The following is a 15,701-nucleotide window of genomic DNA, read 5'->3' as shown; positions in this document are numbered from 1 at the left end:
TAGACTTGCACACAGTACACTAAATGGGGCCTCACCAGAGACTTATAAAAGGGCACTATCACCTCTTTGTTTCTGCTGGTAATCCTTCTCCGTATGTACCCAAGCATCCTTCTGGCTATGACCGTTGCTTTTTCTACCTGTTTGGAAATTTTAAAGTCATCAGAAACAATCATCCCCAAGTCCCGTTCTTCCTTTGTACAAAGAAGCACTTAACTCCCTATATTGTACCATTCCCTTGGATTCTTGTGGCCCAAGTGAATGACCCTGTGTTTGTTTTAATTAAATCTTAGTTGCCAAATATTAGACCATTCTTCAAGCTTCAAGTGGAGGAGTAGCCTAGCAGTTAGTGCAGTGGACTTTGATCCTGAGGAGCTGAGTTCAATTCCTACTGCAGCTCCTTGTGACTCTGGGCAAATCACTTAACCCAAAAATTGCCCCTGGTACAAAATAAGTACCTGAATATATGTAAACAGCTTTGAATGTAGTTGCAAAAACCTCAGAAAGGCAGTATATCAAGTCCCATTTCCCTTCCTTATGTCATCCACACCTTCTAGGATGTCCACCCAGTTGTATCATCCACAAAGAGACAAACCTTACCAGACATCCCTTCCACAATATTACTCACAAAGATGTTTAAAAGAGCCAGCCCTAGGACCAATCCCTGCGGTGTTCCACTGATTACATCCCTATTTTCAGAGCAAACTCCATTTACCACTACCCTCTGTCTCCTTCTGTTCAACCCATTTTTAACCCAGTCAGTTACTCTAGGTCTCATACCAAGTGTATCTAAGTACACATCTAGCGCCCCTCCCATGTCCAACTATTTGGTCACCCAGTGAAAGGAATGAATCAGATTCGTTTGACACAACCTGCCTCTAGTGAAGCCATGCTGCTTTGGGTCCTGCATTCTATTCAGTTTGAGGAGTATGGTAGCCGTGTTAGTCCACTCTTAAGGTTATCAATAGAAATCAAACAAAATAAAACATGGAAAAGAAAATAAGATGATACCTTTTTTATTGGACATAACTTAATACATTTCTTGATTAGCTTTTAAAGGTTGCCCTTCTTCGTCAGATCGGAAATAAGCAAATGTGCTAGCTGACAGTGTATATAAGTGAAAACCTATATATATATATATATAAGGTTTTCACTTATATACACTGTCAGCTAGCACATTTGCTTATTTCCGATCTGACGAAGAAGGGCAACCTTCGAAAGCTAATCAAGAAATGTATTAAGTTATGTCCAATAAAAAAGGTATCATCTTATTTTCTTTTCCATGTTTTATTTTGTTTGATTTCTATTGATATCCAGTTTGAGAAACCTTACAATCCTCCACTTTGAAAATGTTTCCATTAGTTTACTCACCACTGAGGTTAGACTGACCAGTCTGTAATCTCCAACCTACTCCTTACTTCGACTCTTATGCAAAGGGACCACATCTGCCCTTCTCCAGTCCTCCTGGACCACTCCCAACTCTAAGGAAGCATTGAAAAGTCCATCAGCGGAGTCACCAAAACTTCTCTATCCTTGAGCACCCTCGGATGTATCCCATCAGGCCCCATTGGTATGTCAACTTTTATTTTAGCAAGCTTCTCACGAACACTGTCCTCTGAGAATGGGTCTTGGTCTACCATCCATCTATCCCCATTTGCATTTGCTTTCTGTGATCTTACCCTCGACCTTTCATCTGTGAACACAGAACAGAAATAGTTGTTAAGCAGTTCAGCTTTATCCTTATCAGCTTCAAGCCTCACAATGCTATTTCGGCACTTCTTCCTGTCACTTACATATCTGAAAAAGTTTTATTACCCAATTTTACTGTATTAGCTATCATTTCTTCCATTTGCCTCTTCGCTTTCCTGACAGCTTGGGAATTAAGAAAGCAAGTCATTTCGACAGGTGCTAATCTGGTTTAGGTTGCTGTCTAATAATATAGCCACTATGTTTTATGAAGATAGTGCATTCTTATGTTATATTATTGTTATGAACTACTTTGTGGTTATCGCACAGAGCTTTAATGGAACATCTATGGTGATTTCTCCCATGAATCCCAAATATTTAATTGTACTGAATGCCTCCTGAATATCTCTCTTTGTTGCTATTTATAAAACCTACTTTTTCAATCATAGTCACCCTGCTAAGCCCAAAATGATTTATGTTACTTAGATATTTGTAAGATTTGGCAATAAATGCATTTAAAATTATAGTTTATATCTATTCTTTTATTTTCATTGAGGAAGGTTTGCAGGTTTCTCTCATACCATTTGACTTCCACTTGGTGATTGTTCCCTGCTTTACGTCCCCTCCCAGCTCACCTATTTCAGTCATTGGTTTGAGAGTTCTCAGCTGGCACACCTGAAGAGTGAAAAACCTAACCTGGGAATCAAGCCCAGGTCACTCTTTTTCACCGGTCTGGTCCAGGCCTTATATGTTTTTATTAAAATACTGGAAAGGTGGCATGCTATTTCTACAGAATCTATTTTTCATGATGCATTATGCAACAGGCTATCACCATGGAACTGCTATTAACATGGTATCTTGTGAAGCAGTATAATAATTCACAGAATATAAACCGAACACACATACTGTGGTTCTATTTTAATTGCTTCAGTAGTCGCATTTCCTATAAAGAGACCATTCCAGATAGGAACACATCCCCTTCAGGTCACTCTCCTTCTTAATCAAAGGAAATTCTGCAAATTTCATTAACTATAATGTTATCTATTGTTACTGGTGTATTTCATCTCATCTCCCACTGAGTTAAGCATATTGAGAGCCAGGGGTACTAGAAAGCTGCCTGCCATGCCGATTAGACCCCCTAAAGAGATTAGGTGATTAAGCCCATAATATCTATTGTGATTTCATTTGAATAAGCCTCTACTATAGAGTTGTTGAAGTAGGTTAGTACAAAATTGCAGCATATATACACAGAGATGTGATATATCAATTCTAACAGCAAATGCACATTTGATATAGTCAAGACAGAGTACTATGTCTATTTTATACATTGTGAGTAAAAAATACTAGGAAAACAGCAAATGTTGTAAAGGGTCAATAACTGATAGGATATAAAGCATTAAGAAGTCATTGTGAAAGTAACATCATTGCCATACATCAAGGCTACAGTGCCATCTATTGGTCAATCCAGATATTGCTTTGCTCAGTATTAGAACACGTAACACTTTACTGCCATATTTATTTCAACAAGCTCAATTCATTTAGGCGTCCTTTTACTAAAGTGCACTGAAAAATGTCCTGCGCTGGTGTAGACGCATGTATTGGATGTGTGCAGGTCCATTTTTCAGCGCACCTGCAAAAAGGCCTTTTTTTGGCCGAAGGAAATGTGGCAAAATAAAAATAGGCATGCGTCCATTTTGGGCCTCAGACTTTACCGCCATCCATTTACTTAGTGGTAAGGTCTCATAAGTTAACCGGGCAGTAATGGTCTACGCACATAGAATGACAATTACCATCCAGTTTCCACCACGTGCCGGATACACGTAAAAATTGAGATTACCGCCCGGGCTACATGGTAACTGCTCTGAATTGATGCAAGTTGGATGCGCATTGGTGTCTATGCAGCTTAATAAAAGGGACCCTTAAATTTACCACTTGAAAAAATATAATTCACAAAATATTTGTCAACTTTATTGAATAAGCAGAATCACATTCTAAATTTCAACAAAGTAGCTTAGAGATACTATATAATTAGGAAAAGGTTTGTAAAAACCCTGTGCATGACTGAATAGAGGGCAGTAAAAAAAAAAAAGATTTTTTTAAAAATGTGGAGATACTTTGATGCCAGTGGCCTGTAGAACAGGGCATAGGAAACACAACAGATCATGATGCCAATTTGATAACAATGAAGTAAACTTACTTGACAGACTCACTTTAACCTCTTCAAAATCGCAAGTTCCTACTGATAGGCACAAAAGAGAGGAAAATTGTAACGAGGAAACATGCATATAGAAGTTTCAGAAAATGTTCTCTAAGAGGTAAACATTTCAAAACCCACTGAGCTGGTAAGATGACTGGATACATTCACTCACTCAATTCTCTCCAACTGGAGATTCAACCACACTTATCCAATTAAGTTTGACCAGCTACTGTGGATTTAGTGTGACACTCACTGTTAAATGGCAGATAGATGATCCATGTCCTCACTGATAAAAAAAACAGAAGGCAGATAAGGAATGCAATGCTCTAAGGGCTAACTGAAGCTGATAGCAACATTGTTGTAACTCAAATTCTCCTGAGCTAAAATTGGAGCTAAGAATGTCCTTAATACCATGTTTATAGCAGAAGAAAACAAACATTTGTCACCCTCTGGCAACAGGTTGTTGATATCTGTGGTTACAAGCAGAGTGTATTGCACTGCAACAGCATCCATGACAGTCTGGTTGATAGGTTTGTTCAGGCCCCAGATGTATACACAAAGGTTGTGCAGGTTATATTCTACAGCAACAAAGTGGAGCCAAAGGCAAAAACAATTCATGAATGCAATGAATCAGCTAAAGTGACTACTGGCACACCCCAAGATACAGCCTACCATTACTAGCCAGGATTTTACAGAATACTGTGAGAAGAATTTGCCTCTAATATGTCTCAATCAGTAGACAAATGTGGGAGAGTCTAAGGAGGACATTGTGAGGAGGAGGGAGGAGTAGGTTAATGGTCAATGTGCAGTAGATTAAGGAACTGGATTCAATTCCCATTACAGCTCCCTGTGAATCTGGGCAAGTCACCTAACATTCCATTGTCACAGGTACAAAATGAGTACCTGTATATAATTTTTAAATCACTTTGATTATGACCACAGAAAAGTAGCATATGAAATCCCATCCCCTTTCCCCTCCTTATTTTGAGGCCAAATCTTTTCTAACCATAGTGATTAAGTATTCTATCAGTGAAGTCCTTGATAAAGTTGCAAACAACAGAGAGGGTCTTCAGATTTGTACCAGAAGTGATACAAAGGAATCATCCAACGTGAGCCACATTTCACCCACTCACAGGCTGCTTCAAGGTACAATACCAGAAGTGGGAAGGCTAAAGGATTCGTAATCTCAATGAAAATATGCAAAATGCTCAACAACATAATGATCACAACAGCATGGACACAAACTGTTCTCAATGTAAACAGCAATGTTGTAAACGCTTCTTTTTTTGAATATCATAAGAACATAAGATTTACCATACTGGGTCAGACCAACAGGCTTATTTTCGAAAGGGAAGGACGCCCATGTTCCGACACAAATCGGGAGATGGGCGTCCTTCTCTCAGGGTCGGCCAAATCGGCATAATCGAAAGCCGATTTTGGGCGTCCTCAACTGCTTTCCGTTGCGAGGATGACCAAAGTTCATGGGGGGTGTCAGCAGTGTACCGAAGGCGGGATGGGGGCATGGTTAAGAGATGGGCGTCCTCGGCCAATAATGGAAAAAAGAAGGGTGTTCCTCACGAGCATTTGGTCAACTTTACTTGGTCCCTTTTTTTCACGAACAAGCCTCGAAAAGGTGCCCGAACTCACCAGATGACCACTGGAGGGAATCAGGGATGACATCCCCTTACTCCCCCAGTGGTCACCAACCCCCTCCCACCCAAAAGAAAATATGAAAAAAACATTTTTCCAGCCTCTATGCCAGCCTCAAATGTCATACCCAGCTCCATCACAGCAGTATGCAGTTCCCTGGAGCAGTTTTTAGTGGGTGAAGTGCACTTCAAGCAGGCGGACCCAGGCCCATCCCCCCACCTGTTACACTTGTGGTGGTAAATGTGAGCCCTCCAAAACCCACCCGAAACCCACTGTACCCACATGTAGGTGCCCCTCTTCATCCCTAAGAGCTATGGTAGTTGTGTACAGTTGTGGGGAGTGGGTTTTAGGGGGGGGTTGGGGGGCTCAGCACCCAAGGTAAGGGAGCTATGCACCTGGGAGCAATTTGTGAAATCCACTGCAGTGCCTCTAGGGTGCCCGGTTGGTGTCCTGGAATATGAGGGGGACCAGTGCACTATGAATGCCGGCTCCTTCCACGACCAAATGGCTTGGATTTGGTCGTTTTTGAGATGTGTGTCTTCGGTTTCCATTATCGCCGAAAACCGGGAACGACCATCTCTAAGGTCGACCATCTCAACATTTGGGTCGACCATCTCTAAGGTTGGGTGTCCACGACAGTATTATCGAAACGAAAGATGGATGTCAATCTTGTTTCAATAATACAGGTTTCCCCACCCCTTCAGCGGAACGTCCTTAGAGGTGGACGCCCTTAGAGATGGTCGTCCCCGTTCAATTATGCCCTTCCAAGGGTCCTTGTAGCCCAGTATCCTATTTCCAACAGTGGCTAGTCCAAGTCATAAGTACCTGGCATACTACAAACAAATAGCAAGATTCTATGCTGCTACTTAACCTTGGGGGAAAACAGTGGCTTTCCCCAGGTCTACTTTCCAGGAATTTGTCCAAACCTCTTTTAAACCCACTTATATTAACTGCTTCTCCCACTTGCTCCAGCAGTGAGTTCACACCTTAAACTATACGTTGAGTGAAAAAAATACTTTCTCCTATTTGTTTTAATTGTGCTACTCTGTACCTTCATAGAGTGTCTCCTACTCACTGTACTTTTTGAAAGTACAATTTATGTTTAGCTGTTCCACCCTGTTCAGGATTTTATAGACCTTTGTCATATCTCCCTCAGCTGTCTCTTCTCCAAGCTGAATATCCCTAACCTCTTTACCCTTTCCTCATATGAGAGTCATTCCATCCCATTACTCATTTTGGCCGCCCTTCTTTGTACCTTATCCAGTTCCACTTCATCATTTTTGAGATGTGGTGACCAGAATTCCACACAATACTCAAGATACAGTGCCACCATAGAGACACAGTCATTATGATGTTCTCTTTTTATTCCCTATTCCTTTCCTAATAATTCCTAACTTTTTTTCGGACGCTGCTGCACAGTGAGCAGAAGATTTCAATATATTGTCCATGATGACCCCTAAATATTTTTCCTTCATGGTGACTCGTAATGTGGAACCTGATATCATGTAGCTATCATTTGGGTGATTCTTCCCAGTGTGTGTGTCATTTTACACTTGTCCAAATTAAATTTAATCTGCTCTTTGAATGCCCAGTCTTCCAGCCTCCTAAGGTCCTCTTGCAATTTCATGCAGTCTGCACATGATTTAACAACTTTGAATAGTTTTGTGTCATCTGAAAATATAAGAGGGAAAGGGAATGGGGCTTGATATACTGCATTTCTGTGGCTTTTGCAACTACATTCAAAGCGGTTTACATATTATATACAGGTACTTATTTCGTACCTGGGGCAATGGAGAGTTAAATGACTTGCCCAGAGTCATAAGGAGCTGCAGTGGGAATCAAACCCAGTTCCCCTAAAATCCTCATTAATCATTTCCATTTACAGATCATTTATAAATGTTTAAATGCACTAGTCCCAGTAGAGATCCTTGGGACACTCAGCTATTCACCTTTCTCCATTTAAAGATTTGGCCATTTAACCATACTCTCTGTTTTCTAATTTTTAGCCAGTCCCCAACCCACAGTAGAACATTGCCTTCTAGACTATAGCTAATTGTCTTAGGAGTCTCTTATGGGGGACTTTGTGAAAGACTTTCTGAAAATCTAGATATACAATTCAACCAGCTCACCTTTTTTGAAATGATTATTCACGCTTTTAAAAATATATTGCATATTGTTATAGCAATGCTTCCCTTGGCTAAATCCATATTGACTATTTCCTATTAAACCATGTTTGTCTGTGTGTTCAGTAATCTTATTCTCTATAATAAAATACAATCTTATTCTACTATTTTGCCTGACACTGATATCAAGCTTACTGGTCTGCACCTTCCTGAATCACCCCGGAATTATTTTTAAATTAGTGTTGCATTGGTCACCTTCCAACCTTTAAGTACCATAGATGATTTCAATAGTAGATTACCAATAGTAGATCTGCAATTTCATTTTTTTTTTAGTTCTTTTAGTACCCTGGAATATAGACCATCTGGTCCAGGTAATATTCTACTCTTTAATTTGTCAATTTGATTTATTACATGTTTCAGACTGACTGGTGTTTCCTTTAGTTCCTCTATATTATCACCCTTAAATACATATCAGACATAGGTAGCTCCATATATCCTCTTTACTGAATTAATTCCATCAGGTGGCCTATTGTTGATAGAAGTGTTTCTATAGCTGTTGAATCCATCACATTGCTGGTGTTCTTCTTTTGCATTGATCTTCAACCTTGCCAAGCATGATATCTTTCTCCACTGATCTTTCTTTTTACATGATCACCTTAATAAAGTGCACTTATTTGGCCACATGGCCAAATAGTATGCACAATGTAATTGATTATCAAGTCAATCAGTGCCAATAACTGGTACTTAACAACCAATTGGCTGCACTCATTGGCTTTAATTAGAAATTACATTCACAGCTTTCTGGGCATATTCTATAATGTGGTGTGTGTAAATTCTAATGCGTGGGGCATGGCCATGGGCATGGAATAGGCAGGTCACGGGTGTTTCAAAAAACTATGCACATTATTATGGAATACACCCAATCTGCACCTAAGTTAGGTGCAGGTATTTAGGCTTCGTTTTAGTTGCCATAAATGGGTGTGCCTAAAGTTTTGTTGCAAGAACAGCATGTGAGCATATTCTACAAACTGTATCTATCTTTATGCATGGTTTATAGAATTGCACTAAGTGTGTGGGGGGTTTTTTGGCACCAATTTTTAAGGCGACATTTATAGAATTTGTCGTGAGGTGTGCAAAATATAAAAGTCAGTCTTATTCAAGCTTCCAAGGCAAAGCTTAGGTTTGATCTCCAATACTGAAAGATTTGTCTTTGAGTAGCCCACAATATATGCCATATTCTTTACCTGCATCATGATTTGAAGACATTGGTTTTTCTCCTGTCTTGCTTCTTCATTGTCCAACTTTTGCATCTATATGACATTATGGAAAACACATAACTTGGACAAGTCAAATGGGCATATGCAGCACCTTCACGGCTTTGAAGAATATTTACAGATATATTTTATGCTGTTAGAGATTTGTAGGAGTGTAAAGAGAATATTTTTTGTATTTTTGATTGTGTGTTGTACATCACAGAGAATTCAACAGGATGGATAATTTTTAGAAAAAAACAATTTATGCACATTTCAAATAATGTACAAACCAAGCATTTTTAACTTGTCAGGAAAGAAGGGAAACAAAGTAAGAAATAATATTATCAACAACAAATACATTAAAGGGAAAAAAAATAATTTCCCCCTAAAATTATTCTGTTCCCCATTTAAAGTCCACAAAAGCGGGCAAAGTCATTAGTTGGAAGATTATAAGAAAAGGAAAAAAACAAAATAACAAAAAAAAGAAAGCATTCTAATACATTGTTCTTTTCACTGAATCATATTTTTTCAAAAAATATAGCAATTAAGATATACTTACAAAGGAAAAGTACGAGTATACATAAGATATTTTATAAAGTACATCATGACTAAGACGGAAATACTATGTTAAAAATCTCTAGACCTTATAAGTTGGGGGAGAGGCAAAGGAAGATAACTAAATGGAGACAGAGAGAGAGAGAGAGAGAGAGATGAGTCAGTAGGTACAATATTCTAACATCCAGGTTCAACATAACTATGGCAATACTTCTGCTATAACACTACCTTTACCCTCCAAAAAATTTTACAATTGACGAGGGTCATAAAAAACATATCTAATATTGTCCAAAGAAATAAGACATTTACTAGGATATGGACAACGGTTGCTCAAAAACTTTCTACTCCTAGTCTGTGTCTATTTACACACATCTAGCATTACAAAGAATGACTATCTTTTGCACAGACAAATTTATATTCAACCCAACTGCCCATGCTGACCCCTCCTAGATATCACTGGGATATCATAGCTGTCCTCAAAAACCTGTAATTCCATACACATTCCTAAAACAAATAAAACAACTAAACAAATATCATACAGATATCAACCACAAATAACATCCAGATACCTCTTTTGGAACTCTCCAAGGAGCTTGCTAAGGACACAAGCTTCCACCGGCAAACTACAAACAGGACATTGGTCAACTTTATCAGATCCTGCTGATGTCACAGGGAGGGATTGCACTCTTCACTTCCCATACTCACAATAGGGCTCAAAATTATGGCAAATCCCATTTCCAGACCTTAGCCCTATCAGCCACTTCAGGTGAGCTCCTACACTAAAACTCAGGGATGAAATGTGCAGACTGTGCTTGACCTACCAGTGCTGGTATCATTCTATATACTTGTTCCTATTGTATCCACATTACATCTTTATTAGGGTGTATTTTGTAACTCATATCATTTAGGGACACAAGCCATCATAAATCAAATCCTATGTGTATATACTGTTTTACACTGATCGAGCTGGAATGACCATGTAATCACTAAGGACATGATGTACTAGGTATTTTCTTCATAGATTTAAAATTGAGAGAAAAAAACCTTAGGTATATCTATGCCTTCAGTCTGGCTTTAATGTTAAACTGTGCTATCAGTGAAAAAATAAAAGCAAAAATCCTCTTAATGAAAATGAATTATTACAACCCTGAAGGAAACTCTCTGAAAAAACTTTGAAAAAGTGAGTTCACAAAGAAATGCGCCTTTTTAGGCAAGTTGCATATTACAAAAGACGTTTTGTGATGACATTGTTTTCTTTTGATTTTCTGATTTTTAATGTTCTGGAGTAGTGGCACTGATAAATGCTTACTTAAACAGCACAGAAGAAAAATTAACTTTTATGTCTCAGTCAGCATTGCAGGTGTACCAGTTCATTTGTGTCTGGTTTTAAAAAAATTTCCCAAAAGAAAGAAAAGTCAAAGCTTCAATGTAGAGAGACACAAGACACCATAGAAATGCACAGCTTGAGTATTATGCATGAATATCAATGGGTCTTTTTGCTTTAAAAGAGATGTTTTAAAAAATCTTTTCACAATAAGCACTAGCAATCAAAGGGCCATTTTATGTAAGAGCGGTAGTTTTTGCACTTAGTACATAAGTACTTAAGTATTGCCATACTGGGAAAGACCAAAAGTCCATCAAGCCCAGCATCCTGTTTCCAACAGTCGCCAATCCAGATCACAAATACCTGGTAAGATCCCAAAAAAGTACAAAACATTTTATACTGCTTATCCCAGAAATAGTGGATTTTCCCCAAGTCCATTTAATAACGGTCTACGGACTTTCCTTTAGGAAGCTGTTCAAACCTTCTTTAAACTCCGCTAATCTAATTGCCTTTACCACATTCTCTGGCAACGAATTCCAGAGTTCAATTATACGTTGAGTGAAGAAAAACTTTCTCCAATTCGTTTTAAATTTACTACATTGTAGCTTCATCGCATGCCCTCTAGTCCTAGTATTTTTGGAAAGCGTGAACAGATGCTTCACATCTACCCGTTCAACTCCACTCATTATTTTATAGAGATCTATCATATCTCCACTCAGCTGCCTTTTCTCCCCTTATACATGTTTAACGCAACAATTAGCTCACAGTAAGTGCAAAGCTTGTGTAGTAAATGCAAAGGGTGTGCCCTGCATCTGCCCTTCGTTTAGCATACAAGACACAGAGTTAAAACATGGCCACCACGTTACATAGTAGGGGCCCCCTGCACTATCATTTGGCTATTTGTGGCAGATCTACCAGTTCCCGATCCCACTCCCAACAGACCTGATCCTCTGATCAGAAAGGCAACACAAGAACCCCCTCCCCCGATTACCAATTGCAAACCTCACCCCACAGACACACGACCCCATCAGCAAGGCAACTGTCCCCACAGATACCCAATCCCCAATCAGGGACAGGGATTTCAGTTTGGAGGGACAGGGTTTATAGAAGAAATGGGCCTTGTTGTGCCAGGATCTGATTTCTAAAAGGGGGTGTCAGGGCTTTCATGGGGGAGGGGTTTAGGAGGTTTTAGAATGTTGGTTAGGGGGTTCAAGGTTCATCTTGAGGGTAAGGTTTGTGTCAAGGGGTGGGGTTTGTCTGGGAGGGATAGGTGTCTGTGGAGAGGGTTGCTTCACTGATCAGGGAATTAGATATCTGTGGGAAGGATTGCAATTGGTGATTTAGAGGTCAGGTATCTGTGGGGAGGGTTGCTTTGCTGGTCAGGGGATGAGGTTTCTGTGGTGGCATTGCAAGTGCTGATTGAATGGTCAGGTCTCCGTCAGGGGGTGTAACCTTGTTGATCTGGGGGTTGAGTCTCTGTGGGGAGGGTTGCCTTGCTAATCGGGTGGTCATGTGGGGGAGGGAGTTGGGGTTTGATTGGGGGGGGGGCAACCAAAAAGTGTGCACTTGACATTTCACAGCTGCGCTACTGGACTATACTACTGGTAACAACCCATGCACTAGCTGTCATATAGCTAGCCACTTCACCCACTCATGTGACACCCAGAGCCCTCTCTCGCAGCTAACACAAGTATTTTACCACAGTGATCGCCTTTTTAATACAGGAGACAGTAGCACAGAGCATTAGCTGGGTGGCGAAAAAATGAATTTCTTGCAATACAGCAATAATCAGATCAATATTTAAACTTCAGAGTCAGCCATTTCTTTTAAACACTGGCTGCAGCATTTAAAATATTTATAGATATTCATTGCTACAATCCGGATAGTGAGTGAAGCTGAATATTTAAGCAGAGCAGAGAGTGCCAGTACTACTAGATGGTGGTGATATTCAAAAAGCTCTCCAGATAAAGTTAGGGTAGCAATTTTTCTGTCCTAGCTTTAATCAGGTAGTGATCCAGATAGTGGTGTGAATATCACTGCTCTCCATATAACTTTCCATTTCGTCTTTATTTCACCCATACACCATCCAACACTATCTGGATAGTACCAAAGTGGCCTATAAAAACATTCAATGGCATGATCAGGATAATTTCAAAAATACTCAAAAACTGAAGAAAGCAGCAACAGATGTCAAAATATCAATAACTACTTGCTAGTCTTTACTTAGGGGCCCTTTTACTAAGCTGTGGGAGGGTTACCAAGTGGGTGGTGCATGCCAAATCAACCCTACCGCTGGAGTAGTGTGGGCGACAATTCCGAAGTTGGCATGCGTGATTTCCTTTGGTAAAAAATTATTTTCTATTTTCTACTGTGGGGGGCGTTTCCAGTGGTAATCGGCAGTGTGGCCACATTGCCGCACACTGCTTGAACTAAAAACTGAACTAAAACTGAACTAAAAACATCCTTGTCAAGGATGCATGTTCTATCCTTTAAGCTCTTCCTTTGGAATTCTATGGACTCCACTGTGACTGTGTACACAATAGGACATACCTTTTGTCTTATCCCATCTTTACCGTTTAAAATTGTAGTTCTAACCTCTTTCCAATTGTCTTAGGTCTTGTCCATATAAAATTTGATTTTTGTTGTTACCTCTGTTTATTTAGATTGTAAGCCACCTCGATGGTTCTTCCTGTAGGTGAAATAGAAAGTTATAAATAAACTTGAAACTTAATAGTGGAGTCTTTTTAATGTCTTGAGGCTTTTCTCTCCACTGATATTTTGAACATTGCACATATACATTATATACAGTTGACTGGCCTATGATTATAATTGCTGTAGCCCTGATTTGTGATATTGTTGCATGTATTACCTGAAGGCTAGCAGGCAGTTATTGATATTTTGATTATCAGGATAGTGCACATTGAGAAATAGATGTGGCTAAGGTATTTTTCTGGATAAAGGCTGCCATTATTCAGATAAATGCCTTTGACTAACAGTCTCAGTATTTTTGTATATTAATGAAGCCAGCTTACAAATATAAAATTGCAAAGAATGAGATAACACGGAATAATGTAAGCCACATTGAGCCTGCAAATAGGTGGGAAAATGTGGGATACAAATACAACAAATAAATAAATAAATATTACCACCACACCCCTCCCCCCATTTACTAAGCCATGCTAGCGGCTGCCAAATGGCAATGCCGATACAATCCATTCAAAGTGAATAGGCTGTGTTGGCATTAGCGCACTGCAGCCACTAGCATGGCTTAGTAAACAGGAGAGATGATCAATTTGATTTAAAAGCAAATACTGTGATTGCCTCTTTACAAAAATATTGAAATCTGCAAAGGGTGTAATCAGCCAATATAAGACACAGTTCTCGGTGTCAAGTAAACATCTAGAAAAGATAATTAGGAAAAGAACCAGGTTAGAGTTTTGGCTTTGAGAAGGGAGAAACAGCTGTGAGAGCTGTTGTGCCCTCAAAACAATTTTGACAAGATTTCTAAATGTTTAATCAGGACAGTATTTTCCTATGTAGAGTGAACTAATTTAATTAAAAAGGAAAAGTTATGCAAAAAAAAAGGAATAGGATGGGAGAGTTAGAATACATTGTACTAAATGAAAAATGACATATAATAGGCATCTCTGAGACCTGGTGGAAGGGTGATAACCAGTGTGACACTGTTATACTGGGGTAAAAATTATATCACAGTGATAGGGAGAATCAAATTGGTGGAGGGGTAGCATTGTATGTTCAGGAGGGCCTTGAATCAAATAGATTGAAAATTCTGCAGGAAACAAAACACATCTTGGAATCCCTATGGATTAAAATTCCATTTGTTAAGGGGAAAAAGATAGTGATAGGAGTGTACTACTGTCTGCCTGGCCAGGATGAACAGACAGAAGTAGAAATGTGATCAGAAATTAGGGAGGCTAACAAACTGGGCAACACAATATTAATGGGTGATTTCAATTAACCTGATATTGACTGGGTAAATGTAACATCAGGGCATGCTAGGGAGGTAGAATTGCTTGACGAAATCAAGGACTGCTTTATGGAGCAGCTGGTACAGGAGCCGACAAGGGAAGGAAAAATTCTAGACCTAGTCCTTAGTGGAGCGCATGATCTGGTGGGGGAGGTAATGGTGCTAGGGCACTTGATAATAGTGATCATAGTATGATCAGATTTGATATTGGCTTTTGAGTAAGTACACACAGGGAATCCAATACGTTATCATTTAACTTTCAAAAAGGAAACTATGATAAAATGAGAAGAATGGTGAAAAAAAATCCTTAGCGGAGCGGCTGCAAGGGTCAAAAATTTACATCAGGTGTGGATGCTGTTCAAAAATATCATCCTGGAAGCTTAGGCCAAATATATTCCGTGTATTAAAAAAGGAAGAAGAAAGACCAAACAACAGCCGGCATGGTTAAAAAGTGAGGTGAAGATAGCTAGTAGAGCTAAAAGAAAATCCTTCAGAAAATGGAAGAAGGAATTGACTGAAAATAATAAGAAACAGCATAAGGAATGGCAAGTCAAATGCAAAGGGCTGATAAGGAAGGCAAAGAGGGACTTTGAAAAAAGATTGCCATGGAGGCAAAAACACATAGTAAGACGTTTTTTAGCTATATTGAAAGCAAGAAGCTGGCAAAAGAATATGTTGGACCGTTAGGTGACCGAGGGGTAAAGGGGGCAATCAGGGAAGACAAAGCCATAGCGGAGAGATTGAATGCATTCTTTGCTTCGGTCTTCATTGAGGAAGATTTGGGAGAGATACCATTGCCAGAAATGGTATCCAAAGCTGACGAGTCAGAGAAACGAAATGAAATCTCTATAAATCTGGAAGATGTAATGGCTAAATTTGACAAACTGAAGAGTAGCAAGTCACCTGGAGTGGATGGTATTCATCCCAG

This window comes from Microcaecilia unicolor, chromosome 1 (assembly GCF_901765095.1).
Source record: "Microcaecilia unicolor chromosome 1, aMicUni1.1, whole genome shotgun sequence".
In the NCBI taxonomy this organism is placed as follows: Eukaryota; Metazoa; Chordata; class Amphibia; order Gymnophiona; family Siphonopidae; genus Microcaecilia; species Microcaecilia unicolor.
The sequence above is the reverse complement of the archived record's forward strand: the minus strand, read 5'-3'. Positions refer to the sequence as shown.